At 50.3% G+C, this 9,067-nt stretch overlaps 1 protein-coding gene across 5 annotated transcripts in view; it reads left to right on the top strand.

The window, feature by feature from the left end:
• PTAFR (platelet-activating factor receptor) overlaps positions 1 to 9,067 on the top strand; it is a 65,325-nt gene that overhangs the window by 16,350 nt on the left and 39,908 nt on the right. Inside the window, exon 2 of one of the 5 annotated variants that reach the window (XM_011981722.1) lies at positions 5,259 to 5,340. The exons of 1 other annotated variant lie outside the window; for it this stretch is intronic. The gene's annotated coding sequence lies outside the window, so the exon portion shown is untranslated. Of the gene's footprint in view, positions 1 to 4,751; positions 5,341 to 9,067 lie in introns of those variants that run through there. 3 more of the 5 variants (XM_011981721.1, XM_011981725.1, XM_011981726.1) reach the window with 3 other exon arrangements.

Here is a 9,067-nt window from a genome sequence, read left to right as displayed (position 1 = left end):
CCTTCCTGCCTTCCTGCCTTCCTGCCTTCCTTCCTTCCTTCCTTCCTTCCTTCTCTCTTTCTTTATTTTTTTTGACTGGGTCTCACTCTATCACCCAAACTGAGTGCAGTGGTGCAATCTTGGCTCACTGAAATCTCTGCCTCCTGGGTTCAAGCGATTCTCTTGCCTCACCCTCCTGAGTAGCTGGAATTACAAGCATGTGCCACTACACTAAGCTAATTTTAGTATGTTTAGTAGAGACGGGGTTTCACCATGTTGGCCAGGCTGGTCTCAAACTCCTGACCTCCAGTGATCTGCCTGCCTCGGCCTCCCAAAGTGCTGGGATTACAGGCATGAGCCACCACGCCCGGCCCAATTTCTTTCTTTTTTTCCCCTCTTGTTTGAATCAGGATCCAAGAAGATTCATGTAGCAACTGGTTGCTATGTCTCTTACTTCTCTTTATTTAAGTAATTAATTTACTTTGAGGTGAGTTCTCACTGTGTTGCCCAGGCTGGTCTCAAACTCCCGTGTCAAGTGATCCTCTCACCTCGGCCTCTCAAGGTGCTGGGATTACAGGCGTGAGCTCCTACGCTCGACCTCTTAATTCTCTCTTAATCAATAGTTTCTCCCTATATATTTTTTTTCTTGTTTAGAATTTATTTATTGAAGAAAGCAGGTCGTGTGTTCTGTATGTTTCTAATCATGTGCGTTAGTTGAGTGCATCCCTGTGATTTTGTTTCCTTCTGTAACAGGAGTAAACCGGTGGTTAAACTTGCTGATTCTATTTTGGTTTCCTTGGCAAGACTGTTTTATAGGTGGTGTTGTGAATTGTGCACACTCAAACACAACTTCATCAGAAAAGTTTTCAAACATACACAAAAAGAGAAGGAAGAGTACAAGAAATCCTTGTGGTAGTTTCCTATGGCTGCTATAAGAAGTTACCACAAACTTAGTGGTTTAAAATAACACGCGACCGGGCGCGGTGGCTCATGCCTGTAATCCCAGCACTTTGGAAGGCTGAGGCGGGCGGATTGCTTGAGGTCAGGAGTTTGAGATCAGCCTGGACAACATCGTGAGACTGAGATCGCACCACTGCACTCCAACCTGGGAGACAGAGCGAGACTCCATCTCAAAATAAATAAATAAATAAAAATCAATCAATCAATCAAATAAATATTTTGCCACATTCTCTATTTCTCCCCTCTCTCCCTTCATTCTTCTTCCTTTCTTTTTTCTTCATACTCTGTATCCATCCTTCTTTATTTCTTCTCTTTGTTTTTCTTACTTTCTCTCTTTCTCCTTCCTTTCTTCTTATTTTGCTGTAATATTTTAAAGCAAATTCCACATATATGGACATTTTGTTATATAACTGTAACACCATTATCTCCTAATACTATTATCAAGAATCCCTTAGAATTATCTATATACCAGTTTCTGTGATTTTCTCAGATATGTCTGTCCTGGATATTTTCTGTTTTCTCCTCCAGACCCACTCTGGGAATGGTGGTGCATGGCCAGAGTACACTCCACCCTTCTTCACCCACCTCTGTGCCCCAGAGGCTGCCCTGTATGGACCACATTAATGGTTCCTTTGTTTCTGGTTGGGCTCAGCCAACTGGTGGTGCCGATAAGACGATAAGACATCAGAGGATGGGAGAAGAGAAAGGTTTGAGTATTTATTTCCTGGTTCCCTCCCTGCCAGTTGCAGGATCAGCTGCAACTTCTTTTTTTTTTTTGAGACAGAATCTCGCTCTGTCGCCCAGGCTGGAGAGCAGTGGCTTGATCTCAGCTCACTGCAACGTCTGCCTCCCACGTTCAAGCAATTCTCCTGCCTCAGCCTCCCAGGAAGCTGGGATTACAGGCGTGTGCCACCACGCCCGGCTGATTTTTATATTTGTAGTAGAAACAGGGTTTCACCATTTGGCCAGGCTGGTCTCAAACTCCTGACCTCAAGTGATCTGCCTGCCTCGGCCTCCCAAAGTGCTGGGATTACAGGCATGAGCCACCATGTTTGGCCTCTGAAATCTCTTTTAATCTGGAAGAATCTCCTCCCTGTTTCTTGTGTGCTTTTATTTCATTTTATTTTTAACTTTTTTTTGTTTTGTTTTGTGTTATAGAGACAGGGTCTCCCTGTTTTGCCCAGGTTGGTCTCAAACTCCTGGGCTCAAGGGATCCGTCCGCCTCAGCTTCCCAAAGTGTTGGGATTACAGGCATGAGCCACTGAGCCTGGTCCTGTGTTTGTTTCTGTGTTCATATGGTTGATTTCGGGAGAGAACTGGCTTCGTTGTCCAGTAGAATGTTCTATATTCTGGAATTGGCTGATTTCTTCCTTGTGAGGTCCTTTAATTTATTCCTCTGTCCCCTGTATTTTCTGAAAACTGAGGTTAGACCTAAAGGCTTGATTAGATTCAAATTTGGACATATTTGCTTGTTTTTTTTTTTTTTCCCACCCAGGCTGGAGTACAATGGCACCATCTCAGCTCACTGCAACCTCCGCCTCCTGGGTTCAAGCAATTCTCATGCCGCAACCTCCCAAGTTGCTGGGATTACCAGCGGTAATCAGCAGGTGTGTGCCACCATACCTGGCGGCTGGTGTTTTTTTTTTTTTATTTTTTTATTTTTTTAGTAGAGACGGAGTTTCACCATGTTGGCCAGGCTGGTCTCGAATTCCTGACCTCAACTGATCCATCCGCCTCGGACTCCCAAAGTGCAGGAATTACAGGCATGAGTCACTGTGCCCAACCAAATTTGGACATATTTTCAAGTGGAGCCATCATAGTTTGCTAACAGAATGGATGTGGGGTGTGAGAGAAAGCTTAGGACTCAGTTTCCTCATTTGTAAAATATTGATAGTAATACCTGCCTACCTACCCTGCTTATTGATAATCTCAAAAGAGGTGCTGATCTGCAGCTGCCACGTGTGCGCGTGGAAGGGACTATACTGGAAGGCAGGCCGAGCCAACAGTCCCGGACCTTGAGCCAGGTGTCCTGGAGATTCTGGGCAATGGAGGCTGGTTGATCCTGGAGGTCCCTCCCAGGCTTGCTGTCCCTCCTGGAGGGTGGTGGCTGGAGGAGGGCTGAGGTGAAACTGTTTTGGAACCAAGGATCTGGGCTGGGGAGCAGAGTTGAGGCCTTGCCTTTCAGGTGAGCAGTTTGCATGAAGGCTAAGTTCATGCACAGACCATGGCCTCATATTTCAGGGCACTCGAGGCTCAAAAGGCCTCTAAGGGAGATAAGAAGAAATGATCAAACTGAGTCTGTTTCTTTTCTTTCTTTTTTTTTTAAAAAATATAAAGATGGGGTCTCATTATATTGCCCAGGCTGGTCTCGAACCCCTTGGCTCAGGCAATCCTCCTGCCTTGGTCTCCCAAAGTGCTTGGCCTGAGCCTGTTTCCATGTGCCTGGCAGGAGGCCTGGGCTGCATTTTGGGGATTGGGAGAGTGTGTGTGGTGGGGGAGCATGGAGCAGTATGGACGCATGAACTTGAGGAAGGAGGTGAGCCTGGCAGGTGTGAGTGAGGGGAGACTGGGCGTGAGTGTGCAGGTATCTGGAGGAACACAGTGAGAGTGGGCATCTCTGCATGAGAGTAGGCACTGAGTGTATATGAGTGTGCAAGTGTTATGTGGTCTGAGTGTGTCTGCCTGTGTGTGATGTGGGGCTGGAGATGGAGGAGGGGGCAGATGCTTGGCTCTAGTTCTATATGACTGAGGCAAATGTTACAAGTGGTTTGTCCTGGCCAGGCGCAGTGGCTCACGCCTGTAATCCCAGCACCTTGGGAGGCCGAGGCGGGTGGATCACTTGAAGTCAGGAGTTCAAAACCAGCATGGCTAACATGGTGAAACCCCATCTCTACTAAAAAGACAAAAATTAGCCGGGCATGGCAGTACATGCCTGTAATCCTAGCTACTTCAGAGGCTGAGGCAGAAGAATTGCTTGAAACTGGGAGGCAGAGGTTGCAGTGAGCTGAGATTGAGTCACTGCACTCCAGTTTGGGGGACAGAGTGAGACTCTGTCTCAAAAAAAAAAAAAAAAAGTGTTTTGTCTTTTGAGAGCCATTTTTGGCTTTGATAAGGGACATTAGGAGGAGGAGCCTGGCCCAGATACCCAGAGTGGAGCTGAGGATGGATGCTGATGCAGGCCCCCAACTCTGCTTACACCTGCCTTGCTGTGGGACCCTGGTCCTGTCGGGATCCCAGTTTCCCTCTCTGTGTAGGAGGTTGTTGGGTCGGCTGAGGTATCTGAGGGACTTGCTTCTTTAGACAGGGTCCATCCCAGTGCCTGGTGCCTGGGGGTGCTCAGATGGTGCTTGTTGGTTGGTTGAAGGAATGAGTGGGTAAATGGACTGGAAACCGAGGCAGAGACTCTAGCTCACCTCTCACTTATGCACATGGGATGCCCCCACCGGCTCACTTTCACACATAGCCCCACACCCACACTCACACATTCATGTGTGTTCACCCTCGATTGCCCACCCCTCTTCACCCACACGCTCCCACGAACTCACACGCTGCCCAACCCAGGCTCAAGGTCTCAGGGAGCTTCCACGTCCACCCCCACAGCTCTGTTCCCATGGGGTTTCTGGGCTCAGTGCTTCTTGGTCTCCAGGGATGCCCTGCCCAGTCATGCCGCTGACCACAGTGACTCTTCTGAGCGCCTCTCTTCTCCCTCCACTTCATATCCCAGCGGGCATTCTCTTTCCTCCACTCCCTTTCTTTTATTTTCTCTCTCACTCCCATCCAGAGACACGCAGACCCAAATGCGCACTGGCACATGCTCGCCGCCTGTGTCTCCTCATCTCATCTTTTGTCTTCGATCTTCCCTTGTCTTTGTGCCTGAGTCTCCTTGTTCCTCTCATCTCTCCTGGCGTTTACATCTGTCTTTTTCCCTGAGCCTCGCTCCCTCCATCCATTCCTCCGCCCTCTCATTTTTTTCCCTGACTCCCTCCCCGCTCCTCCCTTTCTCCTTTGATTTTCCTGGTCCCTCATCTCTCCTCTCTCCTCTTCCTCACTCTCATGCTCCCTTTCTCGCTCTCTTGAGTGCATGCACTTGCTTTCTCTCTCTTGCTTTTCCTCTTTCTCACCTCAGCTCCCTGGCCTTGGGCGCTGCCTACAGTCGGCGTCCCTCGCTCTTTACGAGAAGCCTCTGTGCAGTGCCCAGGTCCTGGCGGCCCAGCTTGGAAGTTCCTGTGGCACCCCTTGAGAGGCCCTAGGGCCATAGCATTTCCTCCCAGGGGTGACTTGGTAGTGATACGCTGTTTCCTCACTTCTGCAATTGCCAGACAGCACAGAGGCTGAAGCTGGGGCCAGGATCCAGACAGAGACACACAGTTCCCGCAGCTGAAGCCGCTGCCCCTGCTACAGGTAAGGGGGACTCCTGGCCCCTGCTGGGCAAGGGGGAGGCATAGAAAAATATCCTTAGGAGGCAAACCAAGGTCATGCCCCCAGGCTGCGCCTAAGCAGATGGGCGCTTCTATTTTTCTTTTCTTTTCTTTTATTTTCTTTTCACAGGGTCTCTCACTCTGTTGCCCAGGCAAAAGTGCAGTGGCGTGATCACGGCTCGCTGCAGCCTGGACCTGCCAGGCTCAGGTGATCCTCCCACTTCAGCCTCCCGAGTATCTGGGACTACAGGCGTGCTCTACCGTGCCTGGCTAATTTTTGTATTTTTTTGTGGAGACAAGGTCTTACCTTGTTGTCCAGACTAGTCTCCATCCAACTCCTGGGCTCAAGCAATCAGCCTGCCTTGGCCTCCCAAAGTGCTGGGATTGTAGGCGTGAGTCACTGTGCTCGGCTGCTTCTGTTTTTAAGGGATTGTTCTGGCACCTTTCTCAGGCCCAGAGTCTCATGTTTAGAAATAACTTCTAGTGTCCAAACATTCCTGGAGAACCCAACACCCAAGTTTGGCTTTTCCGAGGCTGGGACAGTGCTGACCCAGAGACCCCACTGGGAGGTGGCGATGGTGGTGATAGGGGCAGCTTGGATCTCAGGGAGCGAAATGACATCTACTTGACTAGCTGTGTGGTCTTGGCCAAGTTACACTCCATCTCTGTGCAGTTTTCTAAATTGTCAGATAAGGATAATGCCATCTCCCCCACAGAACTGTCGGGACATACAAAGGATCTACTACAGGGCGGGGTACTTAGGAACTCACTAAATGCTAGGTTTGCGGGGTGGGGAAGGGGGTGCTGAAAATAACCAGGTTCTTATACACAGGGCCAAGCCCACAACCAATGGCCCCTATCAGGTCCCAGGTGCTAGGGACAGGGCCCAGGCTGGCACCCGCCGTCCTCCGCTGGCAGGAGGTCCCGACGTGGGGCTGTGTACTCGCTTACTTGTGAAATATGACAGAACCAGCAGGCTCTCTCCCCACACCTCTGGCTGCTCTCCTTTAGCTCTGACTGAATACCCAGCTGTGTTCAGGTGTTTGGGGCGGGGTGTGTGTGTGTTAGGGGAGGCGGTAGGGGTGGGAGGTGTGTTGGGGAATGCTAGGGAAGCAAAAGAGACACCACTATCTTTAGGTCCTGACAAACCAGCCAGAGAAAGAGGTCAGCCCCTTAGATGACTGGGTCCTGGGCCAGAAGTGGGCATCCGGGGTTTCGATCTCAGCTCCTGCTGACAAGCCGGGGCATTGAGTCGTTCAGAAGTGGCACTTTCCTCCTTCGCAGATTGCAGGTTAAAATACTGACCTCTGTGGGCCGGGCGTGGTGGCTCACGCCTGTAATCCCAGCACTTTAGGAGGCTGAGGCTGGCAGATTACGAGGTCAAGAGATGGAGACCATCCAGGCCAACATGGTGAAACCTCATCTCTACTAAAAATACAAAAATTAGCTGGGCGTGGTGGCAGGTGCCTATAATCCCAGCTACTCAGGAGGCTGAGGCAGGAGAATTGCTTGAACCTGGGAGGCGGAGGTTGCAGTGAGCTGAGATGGTGCCACTGCACTCCAGGCTGGGTGACAGAGCGAGACTCCGTCTCAAAAAACAAAACAAAACAAAACAAAATACTGACCTGTGAGTTTGAGGGGAGGATGAAGTAAGAGCTGGAGTGGGGAAGTGCTTTGTCAATTGGAAAATGCTGCACAAAGGGGACCGATGCATTCCCTCTAATGCTGACTCTGTGATGCCTGCTGTAAACGCCTGACGGATGAGGAACCTGTTTTGTTCACTGTTGTATCCTTTATCCTTAGCACAGGGTTTGCAACATAGCATATGCTTAGAATATGCACAGGACAGATGAATGACGAAGCGGTTTTTGCAGTTGGGAGGGAATGGACGGTGAACCAGAGGTCCAGTATCTGGTCCCAGCTCTGCCCCCGACACTGTGTTCACCTTGGGAAAATCCCTTCTCATCTCTGGGCCTCAGTTTCCCCATCTGGTCATTGAAGGAGTAAGGAATTCACAGTTTATGTTATCAGTGACAAAATGCGCCTACAGGACTGAGTTTTCTCTGATTGGTGGTGGGAAGCGGGTATGAGGAGAGGTTGGGATCTTGTTGTCCTTTTACAGGGATCCCCTTCCCACCCCAGGCCTGTGAAGGAGGCCTTGTTGAAGAGGACGGCATTCTCTTTCTTGGTGGCATCCCCCACTTTCCTGTTCTGATCCCCTAGGTGGGTAGAGGCTTGGGCCTCCGAGGGCAACAGTGGAGCAGGAGCCTGGTAGCACCCCTTGACGGGCCTAGAGGTGTGTGTCTGGGGCAGGAGTGGAGCCAGCTCCCGAAGGGCAAATGCTGGGACCCTGCTGCAGCCCCCTCTCTGACCAGCCCCTCTTGGGTTCTTTGACAGCATGATGAGAGCGGGGAGAAGCCTCTGGTGTGTCTTTGTGTGTGCATGTGTGTCTGTGGTTATGTGGGGTGTCTGGCTATGTCTGCATGTATCTGGAATGATGGGCCGGGAGCATAGCCAGGCTGCATGTGGCCTGCTCCAGCCAGACAGCTCCCCTCCCAGAAGCAGATGGCCCACAAAGCCAGCTGAGAGGCTGATAGGCCTCTGTGTGTCTTCAGCCGAGGGGAATCACAGCCAGGTTCTGTGTGTGTATTTGTTTGTGTGTTTGTGTGTGAGAGAGAGAGACAGAATATGCAGGGGAGGATCACCACTCAGCCGCCCCTCCCCACTCCCTTGGTTCTGCAGGAGGGGGATCATCAGGGCCTGGGTTTGGCGTTGAGCCCAACTGGCTAACGGGAAAGCATGTCAAAATCAAATTTGTGCATACCCTGCGCCACCCACCCCGCCCCGCTTTTTTTTTTCTTTTGAGACAAGGTCTTGCTCTGTCATGAAGGCTGGAGTGCAGTAGCATGATCACAGCTCACTGCAGCCTCGATCTCCTGGGCTCAAGCAATCCTCCCACCTCAGTCTCTCAAGTAGCTGGTACCATAGGTGCATACCATCTTGCCTGGCTAAGTTTTGTGTGTGTTTTTTTTTTTTTTTTTTGGTAGAGGTAGGGTTTGACATGATGCCCAGGCTGGTCTTGAACTCCTATGCTCAAGCAATCTGCCTGCCTTGGCCTCCCAAAGTGCTGGGACTACAGGTGTGAGCTACCATGCCTGGCCCATGCCCTCCCCACCCCCCCTTTTGTTTTTTAAGAGACACAGTCTTGCTCTGTCACCCAGGCTGAAGAGCAGTGGCATGATCATGACTCACTGCAGCCTTGAACTTCTGGTCTCAAGCCATCCTCCTGCTTTAGCTGCCCAAGTAGCCAGGACTACAGGCGCATGCCACCATGCCTGGCTAAATTAAAAAACAATTTTTTTTTTTTTTCTTTTTTTTTGTGGAAACGGGATCTTGCTATGTTTCCCAGGCTGGTCTTGAACTTCTGGCCTCAAGCCATCTCCCACCTTGGCTTCCCAAAGTGCTGGGATTACAGGCGTGAGCCACGGCACCCAGCCTACATTACCTTTTACAGTTCATAAAGTCCATTTCAATGTGTCAAGTGCTTTACTGTTTACCAAAAACTGTCACTACCAATAATCTCACTTCCTTTTTTTTTTTACAACAATGCTTTGAGATAAGCAAGGCACAGACACCGCATTTTGCAGATAAAAACCCAAGGCTCAGAGCTGGAATGAGGCTCACTCAAGTTATGTGGGTGAGTGGCACAG

Source organism: Mandrillus leucophaeus, unplaced genomic scaffold (genome assembly GCF_000951045.1).
Source record: "Mandrillus leucophaeus isolate KB7577 unplaced genomic scaffold, Mleu.le_1.0 Scaffold23, whole genome shotgun sequence".
Lineage (NCBI taxonomy): Eukaryota > Metazoa > Chordata > Mammalia > Primates > Cercopithecidae > Mandrillus > Mandrillus leucophaeus.
The sequence above is the reverse complement of the archived record's forward strand: the minus strand, read 5'-3'. Positions and strand labels throughout refer to the sequence as shown.